Here is a 17,369-nt window from a genome sequence, read left to right on the forward strand (position 1 = left end):
ATCCTCTTGTATGCTACCCAGATCCACGTCAAAACTGAGAAATTGATCTCCCTGAGGATGGAAAGACTTTTGAGTAACAGATTTTGAACCCTTAGAATTCTAACTCAGCTGAAGAGAGCCTACCCCAATGTAGGCCTTTGTCAGAGACAGCCTGACTTTTTGCTACAGGGGCCTAAACAAATAGGTCCCAAACAGAAATCCTCACAACTCAGTTGGGTCATCATTACAGTGTTGGTTGAACCCTTCCTGGGACGGACTGCATTGCTGTCCATCTTCATTCTCTGTAGAAACTTGGTATTTATTTTCCCTTCCATTGATGTTGATTCCAGTACACCCCCTAATGATTTTCCAATGGCAACCTGTAAGTCTGCTTCCCCAGAAACACAGCCTTGACATTCTCCAACCCTCTCCTCCTAACTGCCATTATTAGTATATCGAGTAACTAAAGGACATGTCTCTCCCTGGCCTTTCCATTCTTCCTTTGGCAATATATCCATGCCTTTAAGTGAGGGTAAAGAATGTAAATTCATTGTAAAAATACTTGTTCCAAAGTTGGAGTTGTTGATGACAGGCTAGCTTTCTCCTGACTATTCTTGTCTAAAACCTCAAGATAAAATCTCCCATAAGGGAATTTAGTTGTTATGAATTGGTTTTTCTTCTATCACCCCTATTGTATTAATCCTTAAGTCTGTTGCTTTACAAGTGTCATCACAAAAGTCATATGAGAGTTTTGCGAGTTACCTGTCCTGAGTAAAATTTGCAATAAAAACCATGAGGAAGACATCATAAGAAAGGGAGGGAATACTAACACCAGAATTTCATGCATCAGAGCAATCTGGTACAGGGACAATTTTATTTGCATGAAAGGGGTCTTCTTGTGGTCCTTTGTATTGCTTTAATTTTGGGTGACGTCTAATCCTACCTGTTAAATCTCAATCCTTTTAACCTTTCATGATGATAGAATTTTCAAATATTCCTTATCATTTTTCTATCTATAATTACATAAATATTATCTTACCCAAATAATTTGGTCATTTCCATCTGCAAAGCTAGAAGGTACATTAAGGAATTATATAGGAGACATTTAGTCATGACCTGTTATGCTGGAAATTATCCCTCTGAAGATACTTTTTCACATCGGATGAATTATAGACCTTCAGTGACCCTCCCTCACCTATTTGAACTCTCACCATCCAATACTAGGCTTTTAGCCTTTGCACACCACAGAAGGAAAAGCTACCTGCTCCTTTTCAGATAGGCTAAAGAAGATAAACTGTGTGGATGTAATAAAATTGGTAATAGCCATGGGTGTTGCTTATATCCAGGCAGTGCTAATCCCATGAGAAAGACTATACCCTTATGATCTCTTACATGCAACCACATGTCTGATGTTTATATGCAGACTGCATAATTATAAATTACTTACAGCATCAGTTGAATCCTTGAGGATCTTATCTAAAATCTTAGGCCTTTTCACTTCTTGTATATGACTTCTTAATGTACTGCAGAAACCAAATGAAAGCATTTCTCAGATGTTATCCACAGTAAAATGTGACAGAACTGTATACACAAGAATGTTTTCTTGCTCATATTTTTGTCTGTTTGGAAGGTATAGGTGGATCTGCCAATTCTCCATGAGAAAGATTGCTGGATATAAGACCTTTGAACAGATTATTTCCACATACATCCATAGTCCTTCACATGCACCAAGCTGAGAGCTGACCAAAACACTATAGGGTAAGACATTAAAAAACAATGCTACATAAGCAAATTATTTAGCTGCTCATGTACCTTTTACTCTTTATTCAAGGATTTGCAACCTTAAATCAGTTGTGTTTCAGTCAACGGTTCTGGGCATCATTTGCTAGGTACTAGAAATTATAAGATAAAAAATAAAGTGTCCTCAAGGACTGAGTTTAATGCAACTGAAAATCAGAACTCAAGAATTAATTACAGCTCTAGGCCATAGAAAGGAGTTAGTTTCAATGCCACTGTGACTTGAATATTCTTCTGGTTTTACCTGAGATGGGATGATGTGAGCTGTAAGACAAAGACAAGAGTGAGCATAATCCTTTGAAGAGATTTTGTGTTTGCCCTTACCCCATGTCTTTGGAGTAGAAGAACCATTTGAGAGTAATTTCTCTTCATCCTAGTGCTCTCCCATCTATGGTGCTCCTTTTGAAAAAATATTTTCTTTATTAGTCCCTTTATTAGTGTTTGGGAGAGGACAACAGAGATTGAGCACATTAGAGAACGGAATGGTGATGATATCTGTTGTTTGTGGAGAAATTTAGAAACTAAGAAACTAAGAAATTTACAGATGGGAAGACTGTCCTCAACTTGAAACAATGTCTTTCCTGGAGATAAGCTCTGGTTATTAGGGAATTTATTTTACTTTTAAAAAGAATATCTAACTGAACAGGTGGTTGGAACTGTCTGTCTTGGAAAGATTTTTTCCTATCAAAAAGGAGGTCAAACAAGCAAGCTAACTTCTGCATCCATCAAAACTCTCTTGCTTACCCTCTCCAATTCTTTCCCTTGGTAGTAAAAAGAAACTGCTGCAAAGTTGACAGATAATTCCTAAAATCCTAGATTTGTTCTAATATTTCTTTGCTCAGGTTAAAATGTATTAATCCAACATTTTAAAGATGATATTATGTGAATTCACTTATAAAATATAATTGCTATAACACTCCTTCAGTAGTGGTTCCTTTGGATGCTGCAATGCATGTCCAGTTCTAGATTCTCCTTTGTACTTAACCAGTAAGGCACAATTTTCACATTTCAACACATCGTTTAGGAGCACACAGGTTTGTACATTTCCAATTTTCTTTTTCATTATTCTAGTGCCACAATATAATTGGATCTGCAATTACTAACATAGATCTCCTCTTAGAATCTCCCACCCTTAGAAATTTAGAGACTGAAATTCTGAGAAATGCTTTAATGGCATTCTCTTGATGTCTCCCTTATTCAAAGGAAAATTTACCCTGAAGTGCCACAAGACTCTTTCATCAGCAGTGAAGCTATATTGATTTATGAAATAGAGTAGTTGCCATGCATTAGTATGAAGGAAGAGCAGCCGTGTGTAGTGAATAATAGGGAGAAAGAGAGACAGAAACACAGACAGACAGACAGACACCTGGAAGAAACAGAATGATAGATGCACTTAATATGGTTCTGCAGAAAACCAAGGAGTTCTCTTTTACAGGAATAATAGAGAAATGATCTCTAGTAATAGTCCTGGATGTCATTCTCTGACATGTACAACACACTCCACAAAAATAGAAGCATTACATACAACACCCAGTGCTCATCCCAACAAGTGCGGGCTGTTGCATATGAGCAATGAGCCACGGGAATCTACCCCCCAAAACCAAGAGCACACTTTACACGCTGTATGTCAGCCAATTTGACAGTGACTTTTAGTAAAAACTAATTTAAAAATATAAACAATAGAAAAATAAAATAAATACAATAAAATATTTTATATGATGTAAAATATTATGCTGGGAAGTTCTTTAACTTTGTAAGTTAACCAGAAAAGTAAATAATTTTTACAAATACCCTACATGAGCATGCAATTAATAATTTTTCCCCCAAAGTTACCTTTCTCTGAATCCGGCTTTTTCTCAAAGAACCCATATTGTATTTGTTCTGCCTTTCCCTTGCTCACCCTCTCCTTTTTTTTTCTCTTATATGTACTCTGTGTGTGTGTGTGTGTGTGTGTGTGTGTGTGTGCGCGCGCGCGCACGCGCATGTGTGTAGCTTAAAAAGTTAAGATCCAGGTGTGCGCTTATTGTGACCTGCCATATTTGTATTTGGTGTGTACCTGTTAGCCAGCTGAATACACAATGGTCAACCTGATTGTGCACATAGGTGCCAAAATATACAATCCTCTTTGTTTATTCTTCCAAATTATTACCCCAAATAAGACCCCCTCTTAATGAGGAGCTCATTACAGTAATTCCTCTTGATCTGCAGAGTATGTGTTCCAAGACATCCAGCCCCCAGTCGACGCCTGAAACCTAGATAGTACCAAACCCTGTGTATACGATGTTTTTTCCCAAACATGCATACGTAGGATAAAGTATAATTTATAAAGTAGACACAGTAAGAGATTAGCAACAATAACTGGTAATAAAATAGAACAATTATAACAGTATGCTGTAATAAAATTATGTGAATGCAGTCTCTCCACACCTCACTCTCAAAATATCTTACTGTACCAGATTCACCCTCCTTGTGTTGATGAGACTTTACAAAGTGACTACGTGATGAGATGAAGTTAGGTTCATGACACAGGCACTGTGACTTAGTGCTTGATGATAAGACATAAGGAGGATCACCTGCTTTGGGGCCTCTGTTAACTGTGAATTAACTGAAACTATGGAAAACAAAACGATGCATGAGGAAGGACTAATGTATTCCCAAAGAGTTCTGTTCCATAATCAGATTTGGATAATATTAAAATTCTTTCTATTACATCAAAATCCATTACCCTGTATTTTCTGCCCATTTAACCTACTTGAAACCATTTCAGTAGTTGTAGTTAACTGAGTGCTATGGTCTGAATGTGTGTGCGTGTGTGTGTGTGTGTGTGTGTGTGTGTGTGTGTGTCTGTCCCACACCCTGCCAAATTCATATATTGAAAACCTAATGCCCAAAGGTATTGGGACCTTTTGGATATGATTAGGTCATGAGGGCACAGCCCTTGTGTATAAGATTAATTTCTTTATAAACAAGGCTCTGGAGAGGTAGCTCCTCCCTTCTGCCTTGTGAAGATATGAGAAGTCTATGGAAGGGCCTCACCCAGCCATGCCAGCATCTTGATCTGGGACTTCTGGTCTCCAATACTGTGGCAAATAACTTTCTCTTAAATATAAACTGCCTAGCTCATAGTAATGTGGTATAGAAGCCTGATGGACCATGACCCTGAGGGGGAGTAGTCCCCAAGCCCCTCTCCCCCAGTCCTTCACTCCTGGTTTGCTGATAGGCTACTATCACTCACATATCCTACCAGAAGTATGCTTTGTTCTAACTTCATCTACAACCCCCTAACTTGAGGTGGCTTACCTTCCAGGACACATGGTTTTCCTCTAGCCTCATTTCATTTTTTTCCCCAGCAGTTGCATCATCTGAATGGAAGTAGAAACTTGTTCCACAGTAGTTACTGTGTTTCCACAAGGAGTACACTTTTCTATTATTTCTTCCATGTTTTCTACATTTTTTTTTATATTTTACAGGTTTCTCTTAGAAATAGTATATTTGTAATAGTTGTGACATTTAAAGTTCTTGGGGCTCCTGGGTGGCTCAGCCAGATAAGCAAACCACTCATGATTGCAGCTCAGGTCATTATCTCACAGTTAGTGGGTTCGAGCCCTGCATCGGGCTCTGCACTGACAGCGCAAAGCCAGCTTGGAATTCTGTCTCTCCTTCTCTCTGCCCCTCTCTGGTGTGTACTCTCTCTTTCTCTCTCTCAAAAATAAATAATCATTGGGGCGCCTGGGTGGCGCAGTCGGTTAAGCGTCCGACTTCAGCCAGGTCACGATCTCGCGGTCCGGGAGTTCGAGCCCCGCGTCGGGCTCTGGGCTGATGGCTCAGAGCCTGGAGCCTGTTTCTGATTCTGTGTCTCCCTCTCTCTCTGCCCCTCCCCCGTTCATGCTCTGTCTCTCTCTGTCCCAAAAATAAATAAAAAAAAAAAAAAAAAAAAAAAAAAAAAAAAAAAAAAAAAAAAAAGAAAAAAAAAAAAATAAATAAATAATCATTAAAAAAATAAGATTCTAATATGATGTTATCTTCTCCCATAGGAATTCATGAGCATAAAATACATATCCCATAATTCCTGTTTCTTTATGTTGCGTCTCATCTATGTTTCCTGCCCCCCACTTGTTTGTTACATTTTTTGGATATGAATAGTTTACTATTCTTTTTAATGTTTATCTATTTATTTTATTTTTGAGAGAAAGAGAAAGAGAGAGAGAGAGACAGAGCATGAGTGGGGGAGGGGCAGAGAGAGAGGGAAACACAGAATCTGAAGCAGGCTCCAGGCTCTGAGCTGTCAGCACAGAGCCTGACGTGGGTCTTTTTTTTTTTTTTTAATTTTTTTTTCAACGTTTATTTATTTTTGAGACAGAGAGAGACAGAGCATGAACGGGGGAGGGGCAGAGAGAGAGGGAGACACAGAATGGGAAACAGGCTCCAGGCTCCCAGCCAACAGCCCAGAGCCTGACACGGGGCTCGAACTCACTTACCGCGAGATCGTGACCTGGCTGAAGTCGGACGCTTAACTGACTGCGCCACCCAGGCACCCCCTGACGTTGGTCTTGAACCCACTAATCATGAGATCATGACCTGAGCCAAAGTTGAATGCTCAACCACCTGAGCCACCCAGCTGCCCCAAGAGTTTATTTTAATTTAAACATTTTTTATTTGTCTTACTCTTCTTTTTTAGTTTTTATTTAAACTCCAGTTAGTTACCATTCTGTACTAATTTCAAAGTGATACAACCTGTTTCTAACTTTTACTTCTTACCCAAGAAACTGCAATATGAATATTTAGTTTAATTTTGTCATCTTTAATCTCATGTGACTTACACTTGTTGTTGGAATACTTGTTAATTCTATATTTTTAAAATTTGATCCCTAGGATATATCATTATGTTTTCAAGTAGTCTATATTTAATTAAGTTTCCTACCATTTTCCTAGTTACTTTTCCCCATATCTTTCCTGTTCTTTAAATCTTCCAGCTGGAATGGAAATTCAGCATTCAAAAATCCTCCAGGTATGTCTACATTTTGTTTTCTGGAAACAGTTTCCTTGTGGCCATACTCTTGAAATAAATCTTCACCAGGAATCTGTTCCTTATTCCAGCACAGAAGGAAAGACCGTTTGTCTGTCCTCTGGATCCAGCTGTGGCTTCTGGGAAGTCCCTTCTCAGTCTGAATGTTACTTTTTAAAGATATTTTTGTCTATTTCTAAAATGATCTTTTTGTCTTATAGGGTTTGAAATTGCACCATAAAGTGTCTGGATGTAAATCTCCTTATATCTGTCACACTTGAGATTTTCTCTTTGTCTTGGTCCATTTGGACAACTCTAACAAAAATATCATAAACTGGATGGCTTCTAAGCAAACCCATTTCTCAGAACTTTCTATAACATTACATGGCAGGAGAGGCAAAGGAATGTTCTCAGGCATCTTTTATAAGGGCACTCACACCATGCATGAGGGATCCACTTTCATGACTTAATCACCTCCCAGTAACCCGACCTCCTAATACTATCACCTTAGGGGTAAGGTTTCAACATAGGAATTTTGAGGGACACAAGCACAGGGATCATAGCAATTTTTCTTTGATTCTGGATGAGTGGGTGGAGATCTTTCATCACTTCTGAAAATTTCTCTGGTAAGATCTTTTCTGCTATGGTTTTTCCCAAGGCACTCTGTGATCTTCTAAAACATTGGTAAGACAAATATTTGATGCATTTTATATTCATATATTTTACATCCCTCTAATAGTTTGCATCCTTTGTGGTGCGTGGGTGGCTCAGCTGGTTAAGCATCTGACTTCGGCTCAGGTTATGATCTCGCGGTTGGTGAGTTGAGCCCTGCGTCGGGCTCTGTGCTGACAGTTCAGAGCCTGGAGCCCACTTTGGATTCTTTGTTTCCCTCTCTCTGTCTGCCCCTCTCCTGCTCACGCTCTGTCTCTCTCAAAAATGAATAAACTTAAAAATATATATATTTTGCCTCCTTTATCCTTCTTTGGTATATTATTTGGCATATCCTTCTTTGGTATATTTTCTGCTGTCTGTTCAAATCTAGCATAATAAAAATTATCCACTGGCACACACAAAATGGACAATTGAAGAGATTTTTCTTATATATTTATTTCTTTAATTCCAGTATAGTTAAAATGCAGTGTTATATTAGTTTCAGGTATACATTAGAGTGATTCAACACTTCCACCCATCACCTAGTGCTCATCATGGTAAGTGTGCTCTTAATCCCCTGAACTTCTTTCACTCACCCCTCCACCCACCTCCCCTCTGGTAACAACCATTTCTCTGTATTTAAGAGTCTATTTTTTGGTTGGTCTCATTTTTAATTAGTTCTTTTTTTCTTTCATTCTACATACGAGTGAAAACATATGTCTTTCTCTGAGTGACTTAATTTCACTTAGCATTATAAACCCTAGATGCATCCATGTTGTTGCAATGGCAAGATTTCTTTTCAATGTCTGAGTAATATTCCAGTGTGTGTGTGTGTGTGTGTGTGTGTGTGTGTGTGGTGTGTGTGTGGATAGATAGATAGATAGATAGATAGATCACCTCTTCTTTATCCACTCATTTATCAATGCACACTTGGGTTGCTTCTATATTTTGGCTAGTGTAAATAATGCCGCAATAAACAGAGAGGTACATATGTCTTTTGAAATTAGTGTTTTCATAGTCTTGAAGTAACTACCCAGTGGTGGAATTACTGGATCATATGTTAGGTAATTCCTTTTGTTAAATTTTTTATTCAAATTTCAGTTAGTTAACTTACAGTGTAAAGTTAGTTTCAGGCGTACAATATGGTGATTCAACACCCACTGCTCATCACAACAAGTGCACGCCTTCATCTCCATCACCTGCCTAACACATCCCCCTACCAATCTCCCCTCTGGTAACCATCAGCTTATTGTCTATACTTAAAAGTCTGTTTCTTGGTTTTGCTCTCTTTCTCTTTTTTCCCCTCTTTGCTCGTTTGATTTGCCTCCTAAATTCCACATACAAATGAAATCGTATGGTTTTTGTCTTTCTTTTATTTATTCCATTTAGCCTAATATGCTCTAGTTCCTTCTATGTCATTGCATATGGAAAAATTTAATTCTTTTTTCTTCTATTTTACTGCCATTTTTATTTAAGTAGCAGAAGTATAATAGAAGATTAGTTTGCTCTAGTGAAAATTTGTCCTTTTTTTCACAAACCAAGGAAGAAAATGGAACTGATAATCAAACGGGGGCAATGTCACAGAGACATAACATTTTAATTATTATTTGTTATAAATTATGCTTTGAAAAAGCTAGACTTTTTTTCTTTTTTTAATTTTTAAATTTTATTTAAATCCATGTTAGTTAATATATGGTGTAATAATGATTTCAGGAGTAGAATTTAGTGATTAACCATTTACATTTAACAACCAGTGTTCATCCAAACAAGTGCCCTCCTTAAGGACCATCACCCATTTAGCCCATACCCCCAACCGACACCCCTCCAGCAACCCTCACTTTGTTCTCTGCATTTAAGAGTCTCTTATGGTTTGCCTCCCTTTCTCTTTTAACTTATTTTTCTTTCCCTTCCCCTATGTTCATCTGTTTTGTTTCTTAAATTCCACGAGTGAAATCATATATTTACCTTTCTCTGACTGACTTATTTCACTTAGCATAATACACTCTTGTATCTACATTGTTGGAAATGTCAAGATTTCATTCTTTTTGATCACCAAGTAATATTCCATTGTATATATATACCATGTCTTCTTTATCCACTCATCCATTGATGGGCATTTGGGCTCTTTCCAAACTTTGGCTATGGTTGATAGTGCTGCTATAAACATTGGGTTGCATGTGCACCTATGTATCAGCATTTTTGTGTCCTTTGTATAAATACCTACAAGTGTAATTGCTGGGTCATAGAGTAGGTCTATTTTTAACTTTTTGAGTAATCCTCATACTGTCTTCCAGAGAGGCTGCACCATTTTGTATTTCACCAACAGTGCAAAAGTGTTCCACTTTTTCCACATCCTCGCTAACATCTGTTTTTTTTTTTCCTGAGTTGTTAATTTTAGCCATTCTGACAGGTGTGAAGCAGTATCTCATTGTGGTTTTGATTTGTATTTTCCTGATGAGTGATGTTGAGCATTTTCTCATGTGTCTGTTAGCCATCTGGATGTGTTCTTTGGAAAAGTGTCTGTTCACATCTTCTGCCCATTTCTTCCCTGGGTTATTTGCTTTTTGGGTGTTGGTTTGATAAGATGTTTATAGATTTTAGATACTAACCCTTTATCTGATATGTCATTTGCAAATATCTTCTCCCATTCCACTGATTGCCTTTTAGTTTTGTGGACTGTTTCCTGTGCTGTGCAGAAGCTTTTGATCTTGATGAAGTCCCAATAGTTCATGTTTGCTTTTGTTTTCCTTGCCTCTGGACAGTTGTCTAGTACGAAGTTACTGCGGCTGATATCAAAGTTGTTTTCTCCTGTAGGATTTTGATAATTTAGGTCTTTCATCCATTTCGAATTTATTTTTGTGTATGGTATAAGAAAGCAGTCCAGTTTCCTTCTTCTTCATATCACTGTCTGGTTTTCCCAACACCATTTACTGAAGAGGCTGTCTTTTTTCCAGTGGATATTCTTTCCTGCTTTGTATTTGTCAAAAGTTAGTTGGCCATATGTTTGTGGGTCCATTTCTAGATTCTCTCTTCTGTTCCATTGATCTATGTATCCGTTTTTGTACCAATACAGTACTGTCTTGACAATTACAGCTTTGTCATGCAGCATTAAGTCCAGAATTGTGATGCCTCCGGCTTTGGTTTTGTTTCTTAACATTACTCTAGCTATTTGGGGTCTTTTCTGGTTCCATACAATTTTTTAGCATTGCCTCTTCTAGCTCTGTGAAGAAGGCTGGTGCTATTTTGATAGGGATTGTATTGAATATGTAGGTTGCTTTGGGTAATATCAACATTTTAACAGTATTTGTCCTTCCAATCCATGCTCATGGAATGATTTTCCATTTCTTTGTGTCTTCTTCAATTTCTTTCAAAAGATTTCTATAATTTTCAGCATACAGATCTTTTACCTCTTTGGCTAAGTTTATTCCTAGGTATGTTATGGTTTTGGGTGCAATTGTAAGTGGGATCTATTTCTTGATTTCTCTTTCTGCTGCTTCATTATTGGTGTATATAAATGCCACAGATGTCTGTATATTAATTTTGTATCTTGTGACTTTATTAAATTCATTTATGAGTTCTGGTAGTTTCCTTAGTGGTGTCTTTAGGGTTTTCTATATATAGTATCATGCCATCTGCCAATAGTCAAAGTTTTACTTGTGCCTTACCATTATAGATGACTTTTGTTTCTTTTCTTCTTCATATGAATGTTGTGGCTAGGACTTCCAGTACTATGTTGATAAAAAGTAGAGTGGGCATCCTTGTCTTGTTCCTGATATTAGAGGCAAATCTCTCAGTTTTTGACCATTGAGTATAAGGTTAGCTGTGAGGTTTTTGTATATAGACTTTATTATGTGGCACTGTGTTCCCTCTATACATACTTGTTGAGGATTTTTTGGTTTTTTTTTTTTTTTGGGTTTTTTGTTTTTTGTTTGTTTTTTTAGCATGAATGGTTGTTGTACTTTGTCAAATGCTCTTCTTGTATCTCTTGGAAGAATCATAAGGTTTTTATCCTTTCTCTTGATGTGATACATCATATTGATTGATTTGCAAATATTGAACCACCCTTGCATCTCAGGAATAAATTCCACTTGATCATGACGAATGACTTTTTAATATGTATTCTTGTATGTGGTTTGCTAGTATTTTGTTGAGGATTTTTGCATCTACATTCATCAGAGATATTTGCCTGTGGTTCTTTTTTTTTAGTCCCTTTATCTGGTTTTGGTATCAGGATAATGCTGGCCTCATAGAATGAATCTGGAAGCTTTCCTTCCTCTTCTATTTTTGGAATACTTTCAGAAGAATAGGTATTAACTTTTCTTTTAATGGTTGGTAGAATTCACCTGTGATGCCATCTGGTTCTGGAATTTTGTTTGAGGAGGTTTTACTATAGTTTCTTTCTTTTTTTTTTAAAGAGGTTTTAATGAAGGGGCTTTTGACATAGGTGCAAACAGAATTCAGGCAAATCAAAAAAAGATGATGACATACACCTGGTATAGTAGCAGCAGCAAGCAGACTACCACCTCTAGACCTGAAGGGGCAAGTGGAGTGGGTTCTAACATCCAGCAAGACCCATAGCTATTAGGGAGCTGCCATGGTCTAGCAGCACAGGAGCCAGGGGATGAAATCCAAATTTCCCACTTCTCCCACTTTTAATATCTTAATGGTCTTTAATGAGCTCCTAATGGCAAAACCCAACTGAGAGACATGGAAACAATAAAGCCTGGACTGTAGGGTAGGAAGGAAACAATGGAGGATACACTTAAAGGAGCCACAGGAGAGTATCCTGCTATGTGTGCGGTTTAAGGAAATGATACCTTGAAAACTAAGACAGATCTATTAGTCTATAAACATGTAGACTCATTACATTGATAAATAAGAAATAACATTAGAAGGTAAATAATGCCTAATTTTCTAAAAGCTATAGATATTTCTAGAGTTTGTGTAAAATACTACCAACAAAATTTCTCTTAAGCATAGACTCTAAAGTGACTTAAAGCATGTTCTTGTTTTCTTTTATAGGTCTATAAGTTTGAGTTCTCATAAAACTTAAGGTTGTATTATGAGCAAAGACAAGATCTAGTCCGAACATTTAGCAATAAATACTCATAAATAAAAGGCTTTATACGATTTGTATATATATTTTATTTTTGTTAGAAATAGTGTTACAATTTTACATCATGAATGAGAGAACTAGTTTCCAAGAATATTAAATTATATAGTTCTTTTACTAAAGTATGACCAAAGGAGACAAAATTAGGCTCATTGAGACATCTTGTTAAAAAACAAATATAAAACACAGGCACACATTTATACCCTATGGGGCTGAAATTGACGGAGTGAAGAAGGCAAGTGAGAGTCAACACAAAGATGACAGAAATTGGATTTCTCTTGACTATAATAGAGTTTTCTACCTTCTTCCTTCAATAATGAAATAATGCTAGATTCATTATATTTTAATTTCAGTTATTTCTGTGTTCTTCCTTTATATTAAAGAAAAAAACCCAAAAATTATCCATCACTGCCATGTTAATCTTGTTTGTATTTAATTCAACTTAATACAACTTGGAACTTCTCCACCTTTATAATTTAAATGACATAAAAACCTTCGATTTAAAATCTACAATTTTGAATTCCATTCCTCATATTGTCCATGCTTTTTGAGATCTGTGGAAATGATATTATTTTAATTGGATATCATGGCTTATCACAATTTTTGTCAGCAACAATACAGTGTGACTTGGTCAAACTTGTATTGGGAACTCAATTTCTTTTTCATGTTTTCCCCTAAGTTCCAGAATAATAAATTGTTATAAATCCCTTGGTCACCCATGGATTATAATTTTAAGATACCCTAAGGTCACAGTTCCTCCAGACTTTCTCAGCTAGCTTTTGTGACAGTACTTTGAATTTCTGCCACTAATATTGTGATCTTAGAAGATTTTAAGAGCTTAAAAACTTAAACAACAGTATTAATTTTACAGCATTAAAAAGCATTGTAATGGACAGATAGAACTTTGAAAAAGACCCCCAATAATGGAACATAGGATACAGAAATGTGTATGGGTTGCCTTACAGAGGCAATTATTGATAATGGGCTATTATTTTAGATTCTTGTGCCTAAACTGGACTCCAAAGTGAAGATTTTCAGTGAATTATATTAGAATTTAGTGGAAAAAAAAAGAAAAAGTGAGATGCTTGGTTATTTGTATAATGTATTTTCTTATTTTATATAATTTGTTCTAGAATTACTCAAGTTGGAGGAGAAAAATCAATTTTTAGTGCAGGCTGATTAGTCTTAGGCACCATTGTAAAACAACAGCTAATAATACCATTTAATGGCCGATAAAATATTTACAAACCTACTTCCATTAGAAGATAACTTTAGAGCGATTTTGTGACAAGTGCATTGATGCACATCCTCTGTTGATCATGCTCAGTGATGGTGAAGGAAATGACATGCTATAACCATTTCCTGTCTTCTTCTATAAAGAGGAAACACAGGGCACCTGGGCAACTCATTCAGTTAAGTATCCAACTCTTGACTTAGGCTCAGGTCAGGAGCTCCCAGTTTGTGAGTTCGAACCCCACATCAGGCTCTGTAGTGATGGTTTGGAACCTTTTTGGGATTTTCTCTTTTCTTCTCTCTTTGCCCCTTCCCCACTGGCTCTCTAAAAACAAAATTAAAAAAAAAAATTTAAAAAAAGACACACATGTCCTACTTCTTCATGTAAAGCAGTATAAATTAAAACCATGCTAAAATGTTTATTTAGTTACCCATTATAATGTACCAGTGCTTTAGAATTAGGGGTATTCAAAACAAGAGTCCGCATTTCATTAATTCTGAGATGTACTTCTTTTTGTTTCTGTAATTGGAGTGAATCTACAATGAATATGAACTTGTGGCAGTCTTGTCTCTTCATGCTTTCTTCCTTGTAATATATGACTAAATATATAGTATGCCATAAAATGAAAGGAAATTTAAAATTAAGGATATACAATATGTCATTCATAATTCAAGTTGTTGTAAGTGTCAAGAATTAATAATATTTTGTAAGACTCGTTAGTATTCCATTGTATGTATATACCACAATCTCTTTATATATTGATCCATCTGTGCACACATTGATTGTTTCCGTATTTAGATTATTATTTAAAAAAATGCTGCAGTGGGAGCGCCTGGGTGGCTCAGTCACTGAAGCATTAAACTTTTGATCTCAGCTTGGGTCTTCATCTCACAGTTTGTGGGATCAAGCCCAGGGTCTGGCTCCACACTGACAGCATGGAACCTGTTTGAGATTCTCTCCCTCTTGCTTTGCCCCTCCCCTCTTTAAGCACTGTGTCTCTCCCTCTGTCCATCTGTCCCTCCCTCCCTCTGTCTCTCTCTCTCTCTCAATAAATACATAAATAATAAAATAAAATTAAAATTAAATAAATAAATAAAATAAAATAAAATAAAATAAAATAAAATAAAATACTGCAGTAAACATGGGTAACTTACCACTTTTCAAATTTGTGTTTTTGTTATCTTTGGATAAATACCTACAGGTGGCATTACTGGATCATATGGCAGTTCTATTTTTAATTTTGTGAGCAATCTTTGTACTTTTTTCTACAGTAGTCACACCAATTCATATTCCAAGGGTGCACAAGTATTCCCTTTTCTCCATATCTTTGCCAGCACTTCTCTCTTGTCTTTTTGTTACTAACCATTCTAACACTTGTGACGTGATACTTCATTGCATTACTTTAATATGCATTTTCCTGAAGATCAGTTATGTTAAGCAGTTTTTTGGGTACCTCTTGGACGTGTGTATGGCCATCTTTGAAGAAACGTTGGCATCTAGTAAGATCCTCTTTCCAATTTTTAGATATTTTTTTTCACTACAGAGTTATGTGAGTTCTTTATATATTTTGGATATTATCCCTGTTGCATATATATTATTTGCAAATATTATCTCCGATTTGGTAGACTGGATTTTTGCTTTGTTGATGGTTTACTTTGGTATGCAGAATCCTTTTAGTCTGATGTAGTGTCACTTGTTTTTTGCTTTTGTTATCTTTGCTTTTGGTGCCAAGTCCAAGAAGTCATCTCCAAGACATGTGAAGGAGCTTAATGCCTTTGTTTTCTTCTCGGAGTTTTATGATTTCAGGTCTGTCATTCATTTTGAGTTTGTTTTTATGCATAATGTAAGCTAGTAATCCACTTTTATTTTTTTGCTTGTGACTGTTCAGGTTTTCAGCACCATACTGAAGAGACTATGCTTTCCCAAGTGTATATTCATGGTTAATATTTGTCATTAATAAATCGACCATTTTGTGTGGGTTTATTTCTGGCCTCTCCATTCTGTTGGATTGATATTTGCATGCCATTCGCATACTTTTTAGATTTCTATGGCTTTGGAATATATTTTGAAATCTGGGAGGATGATACTTTCATCTTTGCTTTTCTTTCTCAAGGTTGCTTTGGCTCTTTGGGGTCTTCTGGGGTCCCTACAAATTTTAGGACTTTTTTATTTCCATGAAAAATGTTGTTAGAATTTTCATAGGAATTATTGATTCTATAGATCTATAGATCTTTCCATTAATTGTATTTTCTTCAATTTCTTTCATCAGTGTCTTGTAGTTTTCAGTATATAGGTCTGTGACCTCTTAGGTTAAATTTATTCCTAGGTATTGTATAATTTTTGACACAGTTATTAGTAGGATTGTTAATTTGTTTGAATGTTGTTATTCGTGTATAAAAACTAGTTTTTGTATATTGATTTTGTATCCTATTTCTTGACTGAATTTATGTATGAGTTCTAACAGCTTTTTGATGGAGTCTTCAGGGTTTGCTCTGTAATATTTTATCCTGTCAAATAGTGACAGCTTTACTTTTCCTTTACAATTTGAATGACTTTCATTCCTTTTTCTACCTAATTGCTTTGGCTGGATTTTCAATACCAAGTTGAAAAAAAGTGATAAGATTGAGCATTCTTGTCTTGTTCCTGATTATAGAAGATTATGTTAGCTGTGGGTTTGGCCCATGTAACTTATAATGAGCTATGTATGATTCCCTTATATACACTTAGTTGAGAGTTTTTAATCATAAATGGATGTTGATGTTTGTCAGATGCTTTTTTCTGGATCTCTTGCGATGATCACATAATATTTATCCTTCATTTTGTTAATGGGGTATATCTCATTGATTAACAATGCTGAATCATCCTTGCATCCCTGGAATAAATCTCACTTGATCATGGTGTATGTTCCTTTCAATGATTGTTGAATTCTGTTTACTAATTTTTGTTGATGATTTTCACATCTCTATTCATCAAAGATATTTGCCTATAATTTTCTTTTCTTGTGGTTAGCTATCTGTTTTGGTATCAGGGTAATGAGAGCTAGATAAAATGAGTGTGTTAATATTCCCTCGCTTTGTGTTTTTTTTGTAAGAGATTGAAAAATTATTGGTATTAATTCTTTAGTGTTTGGCAGACTTCACTATTGAAGCCATCTGGTCCTAGACCTTTGTTTGTTGGGAGATTTTTAATTACTGATTCTGTCTCCTTACTAGGAATTGATCTGTTCAGATTTTCCATTTCTTGATGATTCAGTCTTGGTACTTGCATATTTCTAGGAATAATTTATCCTTTTCTTCTAGGTTGTCCAATTTTTTGGATGTAATATTTCCTAGTAACCTCTTATGATCCTCTATATTTTTGTGCTATCAGTTGTAATGTCTCTTATTATAGTTCTAATTTTATTTATTTCCCACTCTCTTTTTTCTTGGTTAGTCTGGCTAAAGATTTGTCAATTTTGTGTATCTTTGCAAGTACCAGTTCTTAAATTTATTAATCTTTTCTATTGTCCTTTTAGTTTTTATTTCATTTATTTCCACTTTAATCTTTTTATTCCTTTCATTCTCCTAACTTTGGGCTTTGTTTGTTTTTTT

The sequence above is a fragment of the Prionailurus viverrinus genome, chromosome A1 (assembly GCF_022837055.1).
Source record: "Prionailurus viverrinus isolate Anna chromosome A1, UM_Priviv_1.0, whole genome shotgun sequence".
NCBI lineage: Eukaryota > Metazoa > Chordata > Mammalia > Carnivora > Felidae > Prionailurus > Prionailurus viverrinus.